The 14,028-nt window shown below is 44.4% G+C and overlaps 1 protein-coding gene across 2 annotated transcripts in view; it reads right to left on the bottom strand.

The window, feature by feature from the left end:
• Positions 1-6,579, bottom strand: part of EPS8L3 (EPS8 signaling adaptor L3) — a 91,903-nt gene extending 85,324 nt beyond the window's left edge. For both annotated transcript variants that reach the window (XM_066598684.1, XM_066598685.1), the window contains exon 1: positions 6,439-6,579. The gene's annotated coding sequence lies outside the window, so the exon portion shown is untranslated. The remainder of the gene's footprint in view (positions 1-6,438) is intronic.
• Positions 6,580-14,028: the final 7,449 nt, after the last annotated feature.

Genomic DNA, 14,028 nt, shown 5'->3' with positions numbered 1-14,028 from the left:
AGGATTTGGAGGAAGAGCGGCTGGACGATGAGGTGACTGACCCCACCTGGTTTGCTAAGCCTACTGAGGACAGGGCTTCAGAGGGGGAGGCAAGGGCAGCAGCAGGACAGGTTGGAAGAGGCAGTGGGATGGCCAGGGGTAGAGGCAGGGCCAGAGCGAAGAATCCCCCAACTTTTCCCAAAGCACCCCCTCGTGGCAAGCCTCCGTGCAGAGGGCTAGGTGTTCAAAGGCGTGGATGTTTTTTAGTGAGAGTGCTGACGACTGACGAACAGTGGTGTGCAACCTGTGTCGCACCAAGATCAGCCGGGGAGCCACCACTGCCAGCCTCACCACCACCAGCATGCGCAGGCATATGATGGCCAAGCACCCCACAAGGTGGGACAAAGGCCGTTCACCACCTCCGGGTCACACCATTGCCTCTTTCCCTGTGCCCCAACCTGCCACACAGATCCAATCCCCCTCCCAGGACACAGGCACGAGCGCCTCCCGGCCTGCACCTGCACCCTCACCTCCACCGTCCTTCACTCCATCCAGCAATGTCTCTCAGCGCAGCGTTCAGCTGTCGCTAACACAAGCGTTGGAGCAAAAGCGCAAATACGCCACCCACCCGCATGCACAAGCTTTAAACTTGCACATTGCCAAATTAATCAGCCTGGAGATGCTGCTGTACAGGCTTGTGGAAACGGAGGCTTTCAAAAACATGATAGCGGCGTCGGTCCCGCGCTACTCGGTCCCCAGTCGCCACTATTTTTCCTGGTGTGCCGTCCCAGCCCTACACCAGCACATCTCCTGCAAAATAAATTGTGCCCTCACCAACGCGGTTACTGGGAAGGTTCACTTAACCACGGACACATGGACAAGTACTGGCGGGCTGAGCCACTATATCTCCCTGACGGCACATTGGGTGAACTTGGTGGAGGCTGGGACCGCTCACTTCCTACCCACACCCAGAATAGCGGGTCCTACCTCGGTGTTGGTATCTGCGGCGTTTTATGCCACCTCCTCCAAACCCTCCTCCGCCACCTCTACCTCTCATTTAGGAAGTGTGAGCACGTCGCCAGCAGTTGGTAGCGCACGGCACGGCAGCATAGCGGGTGGGCAAGCGTCAGCAAGCCGTGCTGAAACTAATCAGCTTAGGTGACAAGAGGCACATGGCCCCCGAGCTGCTGCAGGGTCTGACAGAGCAGACCGACCTCTGGCTTTCGCCGCTGAGCCTCCAACCGGGCATGGTCGTGTGTGGCAACGGCCATAACCTGGTGGCGGCTCTGCAGCTCGGCAGCCTCACACACGTGCCATGCCTGGCCCACGTCTTCAATCTGGTGGTTCAGCGGTTTCTGAAAAACTACCCCCACTTCTCTGACCTGCTCAGCAAGGTGCGCCACGTCTGCACATATTTCCGCAAGTCCACCACGGACGCTGCCACCCTGAGGACGCTGCAACGTCAGTTTCAGCTGCCAGAGCACCGACTGCTGTGCGACGTGCCCACACGCTGGAATTCTACGTTGCACATGTTGGCCAGGCTGTACGAGCAGCGTAGAGCAATAGTGGGAAACCAGCTACAACATGGGTGGCGTAGTGGAAGTCAGCCTCTGCAATTCTTGACTGAGGAGTGGGCATGGATGGCAGATATCTGCCAGGTTCTCGGAAACTTTGAGGAGTCTAGCCAGACTCAACCCTCTGCAGTGTGTGGCTCCGGTTCCTCCTCATCCAGTACGCACTTATAAATTGAAATGAGGGTGGTGAGGCTATGAAGCGAGCACGTGGCATGAGGGCAGCTGAACGCTGCGCAGGGAAACTTTTGTGTGAGCTGTGGATGCAGGGTCGTGCGGGGGGGGGGTTGGACTGCAATGCCAGCATGGAACTCAGGAGAAGAGGCAGCAGTGTCACCCGCAGGCAGTGACTGTCCTTGGTTGCAGGTAGCGTGGTACTTTGCTAACATGTGCCAGTGCGTGTGCCTTGCTAATGAGGGTTTGTCCGAAGTAAATTGTTAGGGGGGTGACCGCCAGGCTCTTGCCCCATTTTGGCTTAATAGTGGGACCTGAGAGCCTCAGATACAGCCATGCATGCTGCCCCTACCCTTCCCTATCCGTTTCTGTGGTGTTTCCATGACTTTCTGATGTTTTCTGGTGTTTGACAAGTCATCACCTATGCGGAGCATCGGTCCCATACAAAAATGCTCGAGTCCCCCATTGAATTCAATGGGGTTTGTTATTTGAAACGAGCTCTTGAGCATTACGAAAAGTTCAACTCGAGCAACGAGCACCCGAGCATTTTGGTGCTAGTTCATCTCTAAAGACAACCCTCAGGACAGTGTGCACCCTGCCTCAGCTGCTGGCCCCCCAGACACCAACATAAGCAAGATGATGCAGGTATGGTGCAGGGATGTGAGGTGAACATATGCTAGGTCCTCTTCTGATTGGCCTGGAATACAGCTGAGGGGTCCAGGAAAGGGAGGCACCACAAATGGAAGGTATCAGAGGCATCGGTACTGTAAGGGTTTACTAATGGGCACTATTACTGTGAAACGAAATACAGGGCATGACTCCATGTAAAATGGATGTGTAACATGCTGCAGGACTTGAGGCTCTTTTTGTTGTATCAAAGTTCAGAGGTTTGGAAATATAGATAATGTTGTGCAGCAGATGCTTTCTTCATCCAGTACTGTTATCAAAGACTTAATTGTTAGGGGGAAGGAAAAAACAAATGAATATGAGGAACAGAGCCAAGCAAGGTCACAGGGATAGGAATTTGCCTTTTAGTGGCCTCACTAAACAAAGCAGTCAGCTGAGTCTGAAGATGAACCTTGGCCTGGAGCCTGAGCAATTTTTGGCAAACTGTAGCCAGTAGTTTTGTTTTGTTAGAAGTTGTGCTACATTTTTTTTTAAATCACAGAGGTGAGAGAAAAATTGTACAAAGACGTAACTCACAGAAAAGGGAGCCAAAAATCTGATAAACTGCAGGGTAGGTTTAATCACCATAGGCCCTGGTAGTATGCAGGGAGTCTAATTTAGTTAATAGTGAGATAGCATAGGTTCTGTTAAGGCCTGTTTTAGATGGAACGCTTTTTCTTCAAAAAATCGTTCAAACGAGCGAATGTGAGCAATAACCATTTGATCTGAACGATGAACAAGAATCGCCTATCTCCGAGGAGATAGCGGGGTAGATTGAGGCTTTGTCACGGGGCTCTACCATCTCCTCTCCTGGGGGTAGCACGGAACCCAACCAAGTTACTGCTGGGGGACTTTCATGGGGGAAACTGAGTTAGTGGTTTACCTTAAGTCCCTGTCACTCATGACGCTACGGTGCTGTCCTCTGCGGTGAATCCAGAAGATGAAAGTTAATAGTCCACATACAGGGATAACTTTCTGAGCAAAACCGGAAACAGTCGGTAGAACTTGTTTACTCCAATAAACTATTACAGTCCAAAACGTTACATAAGCCAGTGGGACACCAGTGCAGACACAATAGTGGTGTGACAGGGAAGATTCACAGGATGGCAGACAAGTCCACAGTTCCAGTTATCTTTGGGGTTCTGTTCCCGGCCTCTCTCTTTCTCTCTCCAGCTCTCTACCGTCAACACTCACATTTGGAAGTAGCACTCAACGCTGCCTGGTGGTTCCTCTCTCAGTTCCCCATATTAACAGCAAACAGGCCTGGGTGGATTGGGCCCAGGGCACACATCTGGCCATCGCTCAGCCTCTTCCATTCTGGTGCTCCACGTAGGATGAGGCACAGTCTCTCCTACTCACTAAAGAGCTTTCTCTTCCCCAGACTCCAACTCAAACTCTTGCAAGACTCAGCCTCAGGCTTAGACTGACTCAGACTGACTTGCAGGATAACCTTGGCAAGAGGACCCTTGCACTAGACCGTGCACACACATATATACAACATGATTACGTGACCTACAACAAGATACATTTCCCAGACATATCACAGAGATTGACTCATTCAGTGCTGCAGAGGTGCAATAAACATCAAATTCACACACATAGAAGATACTGACAATACAAATGCACAAGACAAGTACATTCACACTTATGGAGGGGCTCTGTTAACTCTGGGCCACTACAGTTGGCTCGCTCACTTGTTGTCCAGTTTAAGTAGCGCTCTTTCAGTCCTTCTCATTCTCTTATAGTGACGATTCTGAACAATTTTCATTTGAATGAGCCAACGATGTGTCTACTTGTCTAAGCAGGCTGGACAAGAACGAACGAGGTAGCAATGACGTCAGTCGCTTATTCAAACAATAATAGACTTGTTTCGATTGTCTAGAAGGAGCCTTACATATATGTATAGTGTTTCCCCAGCAGTACTGAAGAAAAAAAACATGATGTTGCTTCGAAACAAGTTTTTTAAAGCTGGTTCTGCCAAATAAAAACTCAAAAATTTTCATGACAACATCTGTATATGTTCATGTCTACTAAAGCATTGCCTTCTAGAGATGAGCGAGCATACTTGCTAAGGCAAACTACTCGAGCGAGTAGTGCCTTATTCGAGTACCTGCCCACTCGTCTCTAAAGATTTGGGTGCCGGCGCAGGTGACAGGTGAGTTGCGGCGGTGAGCAGGGGGGAGAGAGGGAAAGAGAGATCTCCCCTCCGTTCCTCCCCGCTCTCCCCCGCTGCTCCCCGCCCCCTGCCGGCACCCGAATCTTTAGAGACGAGCGGGCAGGTACTCAAATAAGGCACTACTCGATCGAGTATCCTCGCTCATATCTATTGCCTTCTATTCCAAGCCTTTTAGTCCATACCATTTCAAACTTTCTCAGGGCTTAAGACCTTTCACACCTCACACAATCACTAGGAAAGAGGAGAGAGGGTGATATTTACCTGTAGCACCTTCATAGTTAAGACCTAAATTCAATACAAATGCTCAGAGTAAACTTTGCCCTAGATCTATTGTACCCATCTGCAAGGAGCCCAGCAGTACCATGAAATACTGTCAGGCAAACAAATACTAGAAACTGCTCAGTGTGACGTAAACTTGGTCTTATCCAGCAAGTTATGAAGGCTTATGAATCAGGGACTGGTAGGGCTGTATGATGAGGTGTCATGTGACATTTATTTTCTAATTACCATTTTTGTATAGATTTCTTCAGTCTGTTCAGAAAAGGACAATTTATTTCGGGACAACAAATTGGCTGAGAACTGAATACAGACTTTCAGAGAATAGATTTGCATGTAACAGATATCAATGAAAGCAGATTTTTGTTGCCTGCGGTCTTGTGAGTAATTGGGTCAAAGCTGACTTAATATATTAAGCTGCAATGGTTAACATTGGGTAGGTCACAGAGGATGGTTAAGGTCAGTTTGAAGGAGCACCTTTTCCTATGACCTTTTAATTCAGTACAGTTTCTTTGATTGTTTCCAGTTTCCCTCTATGGTGAACATCACCTAATAGGGTACATGTTCAAAGGTTTGACTTAATCTTGCTCCCTCATGTGAACTTCAGGTGACGCCTTTCTAGAAACTTTAAAGAACATCTGTTGGCATCCTAGTGGCTACTTCATTAGTATCAGGGCAGGGACATTCGCATAGGGACAGGTTACACAGACCTCCCTCTCTGCTCATACTTCGTCGGGAACCACTAAATCATTGTTAATATCGCTGTGTGTACATGAGGCAAGAACAGTCGCATGAACGGTCGTTTACTAGAGTGGTCCTGCCTTTCTGTACTACGTGATCCTTAAACCTTCCTGTGGCACCTGATTGACGGCTCATGTATGACGCCAGCAGACAATTTAACATAATTATGCAGGATGCAGAGCTTGTAGTTGCACCCAGGTCATTAAAACAGAAATATCTAAAAGCTCCTTTGCCCCGTATGAAAAGAACTAGGGCATGAGATAGTTAGTAGGTCCTGTTAATGATCTTGTATTGAGGCACAGGTGCTTCACATCACATCTACTCAGTTCACAAACATAGTAACATGTATGCAAGGCTGAAAAAATATGCACATCCATCCAGTTCAGCCTATTACCCCTCAATGTTGATCCAGAGAAAGGGAAAAAAAAAACAGTTAGGCAGAAGCCAATTTTTCTAATTTAAGGGAAAAAAATCCTTCCCGACTCCCATCTGGCAATCAGAATAATCCCTGGATTATTTGTTTATTGAAAAAGGTAAGTGATTGTAAAGCGTGAGGCTGTGTTCACATTTCCACAATTTTTTTGTGCTTATATACCATCATGGAACAGAAGAACAAAATGACATGATGGAGACCAGCTGAGGGAACACATTAGCTATAACGCTTTTGTCCGGTTGCTGCTACTTTACCAGAAAAACAGCCCAACATTCTGTATTATTTTTTCTGGCATTTATGATGAAAACCGCGACGAAACAAAGTGTGAACACAGAGAACATCATTACAAATAATTTGCATGGCAGTAACACACTGGTTTGATACATTCTATTTAACCCGGATAACATAACATAGTTGCTTACACTAGTCAGCTGATCGCCTCCCGAGTCCTTCAGTCAGAAATCCATCTGCCACAACATAGGGACACAATAGGCAAGTAGGTAGTCCAAATACAGGGGGTTAAGGCTCAAGCACTTCTATGTAAGAGCACTGGCGTCACTCCTTACGGCAGACACTCCCTCTGTCCTTTGCCCAGGACCTACTGTCAAGGGTGTTTATATATTAACGCTAATGGCAGCTATCACCAGCGATTTCCGCACCGCCCTTTTCCTTGTTTATTAATCTCACACCCGCAGTAAGCACCGATTGTCACTACTGCCATTACATCTCCGTCCTCTGCTGGTTTATTACATTTGTTTCATATGTCCATTTAGCAGTGTTTTCCTTCTACCATACAAGTCTTGCAGTTTTATAATCTCAGTTCCAGCATGTCTTTACACAGGATAAATGTTCAATTGTCATTGTTGTCACCATTGCTTGTTAAACATTAACTCTGGTTTATGATCAGACTTGTGCAAACTTCTAGATTAGATGGGTATTTTTAATCTGCCTTTATCTTATTTCAGCAAGAAAATGTAAAATTGAGCACATTTATACCGCATAGAAACTGACTATTCCTCAACTAGTAAACATGCACTAAGGGACCTTTCATACAGGACAGACCACTGCGCAATAGCATTGTGAATTATGCCTTCCGGCGATATCGCTCATTTTCTTAAATGGGGCCGGCAGCAGCAGCGCCAGCCCCATTGAAAACATAGCGAGTACATCTCAGACTTCTCCCACAGCTGTGACAGCTATGGCATAGGGAATTTTTCATCACCGTTGGGACAGCAGGGATGAAGGAATCCTCTGCCATAGCTGTCACAGCTGTGGCAGAAGTCTGCAATGCTATCTCATTGCTTTCAATAGGGCCGACAGTTCTGCGGCCCCATTAAAAGCAGTGGGTTGCAGGCAACCCCCTCAACAATGATTTTCGGGGAGGTGCTTGAAATATAAGCCCTTCCCAGAAAATCATCCCTAGCTGGAAAAAAAAGTTTAAAAAATGTTTTGCTCACCTAGAAGAGCTGTCCAGCTCTTCTCTCTGGCCCCGACAGTCGTCTTCTGTCTTCTGGAGGCCGGGAATTGAAAAATGCCTGCCCCCAGAAAATGCTGGTCTGATTGACAGAGCGCTCTGCCATTAACTAACAGCTGAGTGCTGCTTGTGATTGGTCACAGTGCTCAGCAAATCATAGGCAGCGCTCAGTCATTCATAATTCAATGAATGGCTAAGTACTGCCTGTGATAAAAATATATATTTTTTTTCATTTTTTTTTTTCAGCTAGGGATGATTTTCAGGGAAGGGCTTATATTTCAAGCCCTTCCCCGAAAATCATCGCTGCGGGGGGTTGTCCGCAACCCACTGCTTTTAATGTAGCCGGAGCACCAGCCCCATTGAAAGCAATGGGATAGCATCACGGACTTCTGCCACATCTGTGACAGCTATGGCAGAGGATTTCTTTCTTCCTGTGTTATCGCAAATTTTTCTCTGCGCTGCGAGTCTTGAGTGTAAAAATCGCAAATGAGTATAAAACCATTGAAAATCCTTGGATTCATAATCATGCGTTTTCACTCGCTCTTGAATCACAAGAAAACATATTACTAGTGGGTAGGCGTCCGGCTACAATATTCCGTCCTGTATGAAAGGTCCCTTCAGCTGCTATTATGTTAGTGAAAGCTTAAAGATTGCTTTCCAAAGCATGTCTTTGGGTTTCAAATTAGTTAGTTCATATAGGCCAAGCTCAGAAATAACTGATAAACCCCAAACACGACTGGATGTGATCAAAAATGATCCATCTTTTATTGACAGGCAGCTTTTATAGAGGTACATGCTTCAATTACAATAGGTCAAATTTATTATAACTAATTTATCCCCATTGGTTCATAAACTAAAAAATATAATATGAATTTGCAAGATAAAGAATTTAACATGTAAAATGCCAACAAATACATGCCGGCGCAATGGGATCATATATGATTAGATTCTCGGAACACGCGAACAGGCAATGGTAAGCAATAAGTTGTGTATGTACGAATGGCAGTGCTATGATCGGACTCATTCAATCTAGAGCCTTGGAATGTTCTAACCACCGAGGTCCCTTTTTATTGTTCAGTACATTTCAGCAAATCTTGTTACAGGAAAAGTACAACACATTGACACAGACTATATCATACAAAATGGAAGGAGCATATTATAAAATGGTTAGGGAAAATGGAGTCATATCCATTTCACTAACAATTACACAGCAGCATTTCTCTGACACTAAATGCAAGTGGAGCTCTGCTGTTTGCTACCGGTACTTGTATTCATCATGCTATTTAAATGGAGTAGTACAGGTACTGGCTGCAATTAGTGTTTATAGAATCATAGAATGGTAGAGTTGGAAGGGACCTCCAGGGTCATCTGGTCCAACCCCCTGCTCAGTGCAGGATTTACTAAATCATCCCAGACAGATATTTGTCTAGCCTTTGTTTGAACACTTCCATTGAAGGAGAACTCACCACCTCCCGTGGTAACCTGTTCCAATCATTGATCACCCTCACCGTCAGAAAGTTTTTTCTAATATCTAATTTGTGTCTCCTCCCTTTCAGTTTCATCCCATTGCTTCTAGTCTTTCTTTGTGCAAATGAGAATAGGACTGATCCCTCTGCAGTGTGACAACCCTTCAGATATTTGTAGACAACTATTAAGTCTCCTCTCACCCTTTTTTTGCAAGCTAAACATTCCCAGATCCTTTAACCGTTCTTTATAGGACATGATTTGCAGACCGCTTACCATCTTGGTAACTCTTCTCTGAACTTGCTCCAGTTTGTCTATGTCTTTTTTAAAGTGGGGTACCCAGAATTGGACATAGTATTCCAGATGAGGTCTGACTAAGGAGGAGTAGAAGGGGATAATGACCTCATGGGATCTAGACTCTATGCTTCTCTTAATGCATCCCAGAAATTGTGTTTGCCTTTTTGGCTGTTGCATTACATTGTTGACTCATGTTCCGTCTATGATTTATTAGTATACCCAAGTCTTTTTCACATGTGCTGCTGCTTAGCTCCATTCCTCCCATTCTGTATGTGCTTTTTTCATTTTTCTTGCCCAGATGTAGGACTTTGCATTTCTCCTTGTTAAATACCATTCTGTTAGACGCTGCCCACTGCACAAGCTTTTCTAGATCTTTTTGAATAATCTCTCTCTCTCTCTTCCCTAATGTTAGCTAATCCTCCTAGCTTTGTGTCATCAGCAAATTTGACCAGTTTCCCATCAATTCCCTCCTCCAGATCATTTATAAAAATGTTGAACAACACTGGGCCTAGGACAGAGCCTTGTGGTACCCCACTTGATACATTCTTCTACTTTGATGTGCAGCCATTTATGACCACTCTTTGAGTACAATCACTCAGCCAGTTCTGAATCCACCTAACAGTTGCCTTGTCAATCCCATATTTGGTCATTTATTTAATAAGTATAGTATGAGATACTTTGTCAAACGCTTTACTAAAGTCAAGATATACTATATCCACCGCATTTTCCTGATCTTCCCAGTCAGTGATACTATCATAGAAGGAAGTTAGATTCGTCTGGCATGACTTGTTTGTTACAAACCCATGCTGGCTCTGGTTAATCACTCCATTTCATCCAAGTACTTGCATACATGCTGTTTCATAATTTGTTCAAAGATCTTTCGTGGTATAGAGGTCAGGCTCACGGGCCTGTAGTTTCCTGGATCCACCTTCTTCCCTTTTTTAAAGATTTGTTTTTTTCCAATCTTTTGGGACTTCTCCTATTCTCCAGGAATTTTCAAAGATTATGGCGAGTGGTCCAGCAATTAGCTCTGCTGCTTCCTTTAGTATCCTAGGATGTAATTCATCTGGACCTTGAGACTTGAATTCATTTAAGTTAGCTAAGTGTTCCCTCACCATCTCTCTGCTTACAGATAGCCTGCATTCTTTTATTCCCTCAATAGCACAGGGAAGATCAGTTGATGTTCCATCTACGTTCTGAGAGAAAACAGATACAAAATAGGAATTTAAAAGTTCAGCCTTCTCAATATCATTCTTAACCAATTCCTCATTTTCATCTTGTAAGCATCCAATAGCATCTTTGACTTTTCTTTTGCTTTTGACATACCCTCAAAATCCTTTTTTATTGCTTTTGGCATCTGTTGCCAAACATTATTAGCTTTAGCTTTTCTGACACTTGCCCTATGGTTTCGCAGATCCCATTATATTCTTCTTTAGATATTTCCCCCTCTTTTTATTTGATAAACATATTTTTCTTTGTTTTTAACATGTGTGCAAGTTCTGCGTTCATCCATCCTAGTTTCTTTAAATGCTTCCTATTCTTCCTTCTTTTAGGTATTGTTAACGATTGTGCTTTGAGAATCTCATTTCGCAGTGTTTCTCCACATGCATTTGGTATGGAAGAAATTCTGTGTGTAATATCAACCCAAGGGCTGGAAAATAAATTAAGGCAATAAAATCAGTCTATTAAGGGCACTGCATACCACATTTATGACACATTAAGATCAGGGTTTTGGCTGGAGCAGGGAGACTTAACTCCCCAGACTGGGATCCCAGCAGATGTTTGAGGCCAGCTGATGTGCTGACTTCTGCTGTGGGCACTTTCTTCTCCAAGAAAAGTGGTCACAAGTCAGGATGGTAGACAGACCTGTGACCTACAGGAGTTCTAAGACCAAGGCCAGTACTTACAATGTCACAACGTAGATGGCGTGATTACGTTGTTTCATAATGTTACCTGCACGGGCCAGAAGAGGACTCTGCGCCCTTCAAGATAAGATAAGTGCAGGTGTTTTTTGACGTTTGGGAGCTCGTAGGACAGGGGGCCAACAGTAAAGATCTTCTTACATACTCACACAGTCATCACGATGCTGATGCCGCTTCTTCCACTCCTTCCATCAGGGTACAGTGTGCAGGTGACTGAGGAAGGAGTCAGAAGGTGCACTGAGCATGTGAGTATTTAAGAAGATTTTTACTTTGGGCTGGTGGTTTGGTGCTAAAGGTTCAGCAAGTAAGGCTGACAGGGGGCATAGATAAAGTCTATTACTAAGCAGGAGCTGCAAAAAGGGACACTATTACTAAATGTAGGCCACAGAGGAGCACTGTTACTACTTGAGGATCTCAGAGAGGTATTATTACTAAGTTGGGGCCACTACTATGAGTGGTATTAAGAGGGGCATTGGAGGTATGAGCAGGCTGGGAAGAGTGTGGAGCAACCAGTCATAGCTGGAATAGTCTTCATGATGTCCTGGACGTTGGTAGAGAAGAAAAAGGAGAGCAGCCTCAACAAAGACATCATTAGAGGAAACATCACTTGTAATCAATGGAGGTAAGTGCACTGCAATATCTATTACTAGTACATAGAACTGGTATCTGACTATTATATGGTGACTACAATATTTAGAGGTATACCAGAACGGAAACATTGTAGCTAAGCTGCCTTGTTATAAATGTCCAATAGAACATATATATTTTTTCTCTCATGGCGGGGGTAAACTCTGAATTTTGCTATGGGCCCCATGAGTTCTGTGTGTGCCCCTGCAAGAGGGAACTGGGGGGTGCTTATAATTTGGCACTCGGGGGACACTTTTATTATTAAGAGGGCATTTAGAGGCACTGTGACATTGTAAGGCTCAGAATAGTGGCCATTATTACTATGTGGGGGAACAAAGGGGAAAATATTACTGCACAGAGCACTAAGAGGGACACTATTTTTATTTTGGGGCACAAAGGTGACACTTGAATATGTGGTGCACTATTACTATCTATGGCACAATAACAGGTACTATTGTAGTGGCCTAGAGTTAACGGGGCCCCTCCATAAGTATGAATGTGTTTGTCTTGTGCAATTGCATTGTCAGTGTCTTACATGTGGTATGCATTTGTTATGTGTATTGTACTTCTGCAGCACTGGATGGGTTAATGCCTGGGTTATGTCTGGGAAATGTATCATGTTATGTGTTATGTTACCATGTTTGATATATGTGTTTGCAAGGTATATGCAGTTTGGTTAGCCTAAGGGAGAGTGCAGAGTGAGGTAGCATGCAATAGCAGAGAGAAACTTCTAGTGAGTAGGAGAAACTGTGCCGTGTCATTGAGAGTCCAAGATGGAAGAAGCTGAGCGATGGCCGACTACTTGTTCTGGGCCCATTTCACCCAGGAAGCCTCAGTATGACTAGCATATGCTTAGTTTGAGAGAGAAGCCGTAACCCCACGCTGAGTGCCACGTTCAAAAGCGAGTGTGTACCGGTAGAGAGCTGGAGAGAGTGAATGAAGAGAGTCTGCTGGAAGCAGAACCCCACAGATAACTGGGACTGTGGATACATCTGCCATCCTGAGAATCCTCCCTGTCACACCACTATCCTATGTTGGCACCAGTGTTGTACTATTGGATGTAACGTTTATGGACTGTTTGCTATATTTCATTCAAGTAAATGAGCTCTAACTCTAGATTAGGATTCTCTGGGGTTTTTTTTAAATTTTATTAACATTTTTTAAAAATATATTGTTCTACTTATATATCTCTATTTATTGAGCTCTAATATATATATATATATATATATATATATATATATATATATAATCTGCACCCACATGGTTACATAATAATGTTACCATCTGGGTCTTCAGATATATTGGACAATATATTCATAGTCTTTTGCACAGTATCAATTATTAGTTTATTATTACCCATAGCAAAAGTCTAGTTAGTATATAATTAATCATATTTATATAACATCTGTATATATATATATTTCAGATATTCTAATACCGTTCCCTTCAGTGATGCACAAGGGGACAGCGTAATGACAGCAACAAGTCACTCAATGGAATGCACGTTTTGCATTCTAGTAGCACAGCCGCCAGCGGGATGACGCCTCCGTCCACCCAATGCATCACTACCGGGCACCAGAGCACCGTGTGATTCCATGCACCTGGTGAGTAGATTTTGTACCATCTATTTATTCTGTACCATTTGTGTATATTGTATGCTTAAAAAGGCCCAAAACGCATTGCATACCTGTCTTGACCACTTGCATGTGTGATTTTATCATTATTTGACGTTGCCAATAAAAGAGGATTCACTTTACTCCACTGAGAACGTGGATTCATTTCAAGAACCATCTCGGAGCCTGACCCAAGGAACATCTGGGAGTTAATCAGAGCCTTCTTGGGATCGTAAGGGTGGAGTTTCTCTTTGTAGGGAATCTTCCCCTTTTGAATGAGTACTTATCTCCTTCATACCTTAATCCTTTTTACCTCAGCGCATAGGTCGTATTCTAATTCATATTCTTGTCCTACCCCATAATACCCATTCTGGGGAATATATATTTTCTTCCTATATGCTGCTCTCCATTTCGGTGGATTGTATGAGGATCCAAGAAGGGTGCGAATCGTGATTTCGTCAAGCCACATCCTCCTAGAATGAGCCTCTATGAGTTCAGATCAGAAGACCCTTGGTTGGGCTGTGGCACCCATAATACACTTGTCAGAAACTGGCCATAAAGAGAAAACATTTTTGGTTCTGGTGTGATATTATCTACTAAGCTCAGTTCTGGTGC

Source organism: Eleutherodactylus coqui, chromosome 4 (genome assembly GCF_035609145.1).
Source record: "Eleutherodactylus coqui strain aEleCoq1 chromosome 4, aEleCoq1.hap1, whole genome shotgun sequence".
NCBI classification, from domain to species: domain Eukaryota; kingdom Metazoa; phylum Chordata; class Amphibia; order Anura; family Eleutherodactylidae; genus Eleutherodactylus; species Eleutherodactylus coqui.
Note: the sequence above shows the minus strand (reverse complement) of the source record. Positions and strands in the feature narration are given on the sequence as shown.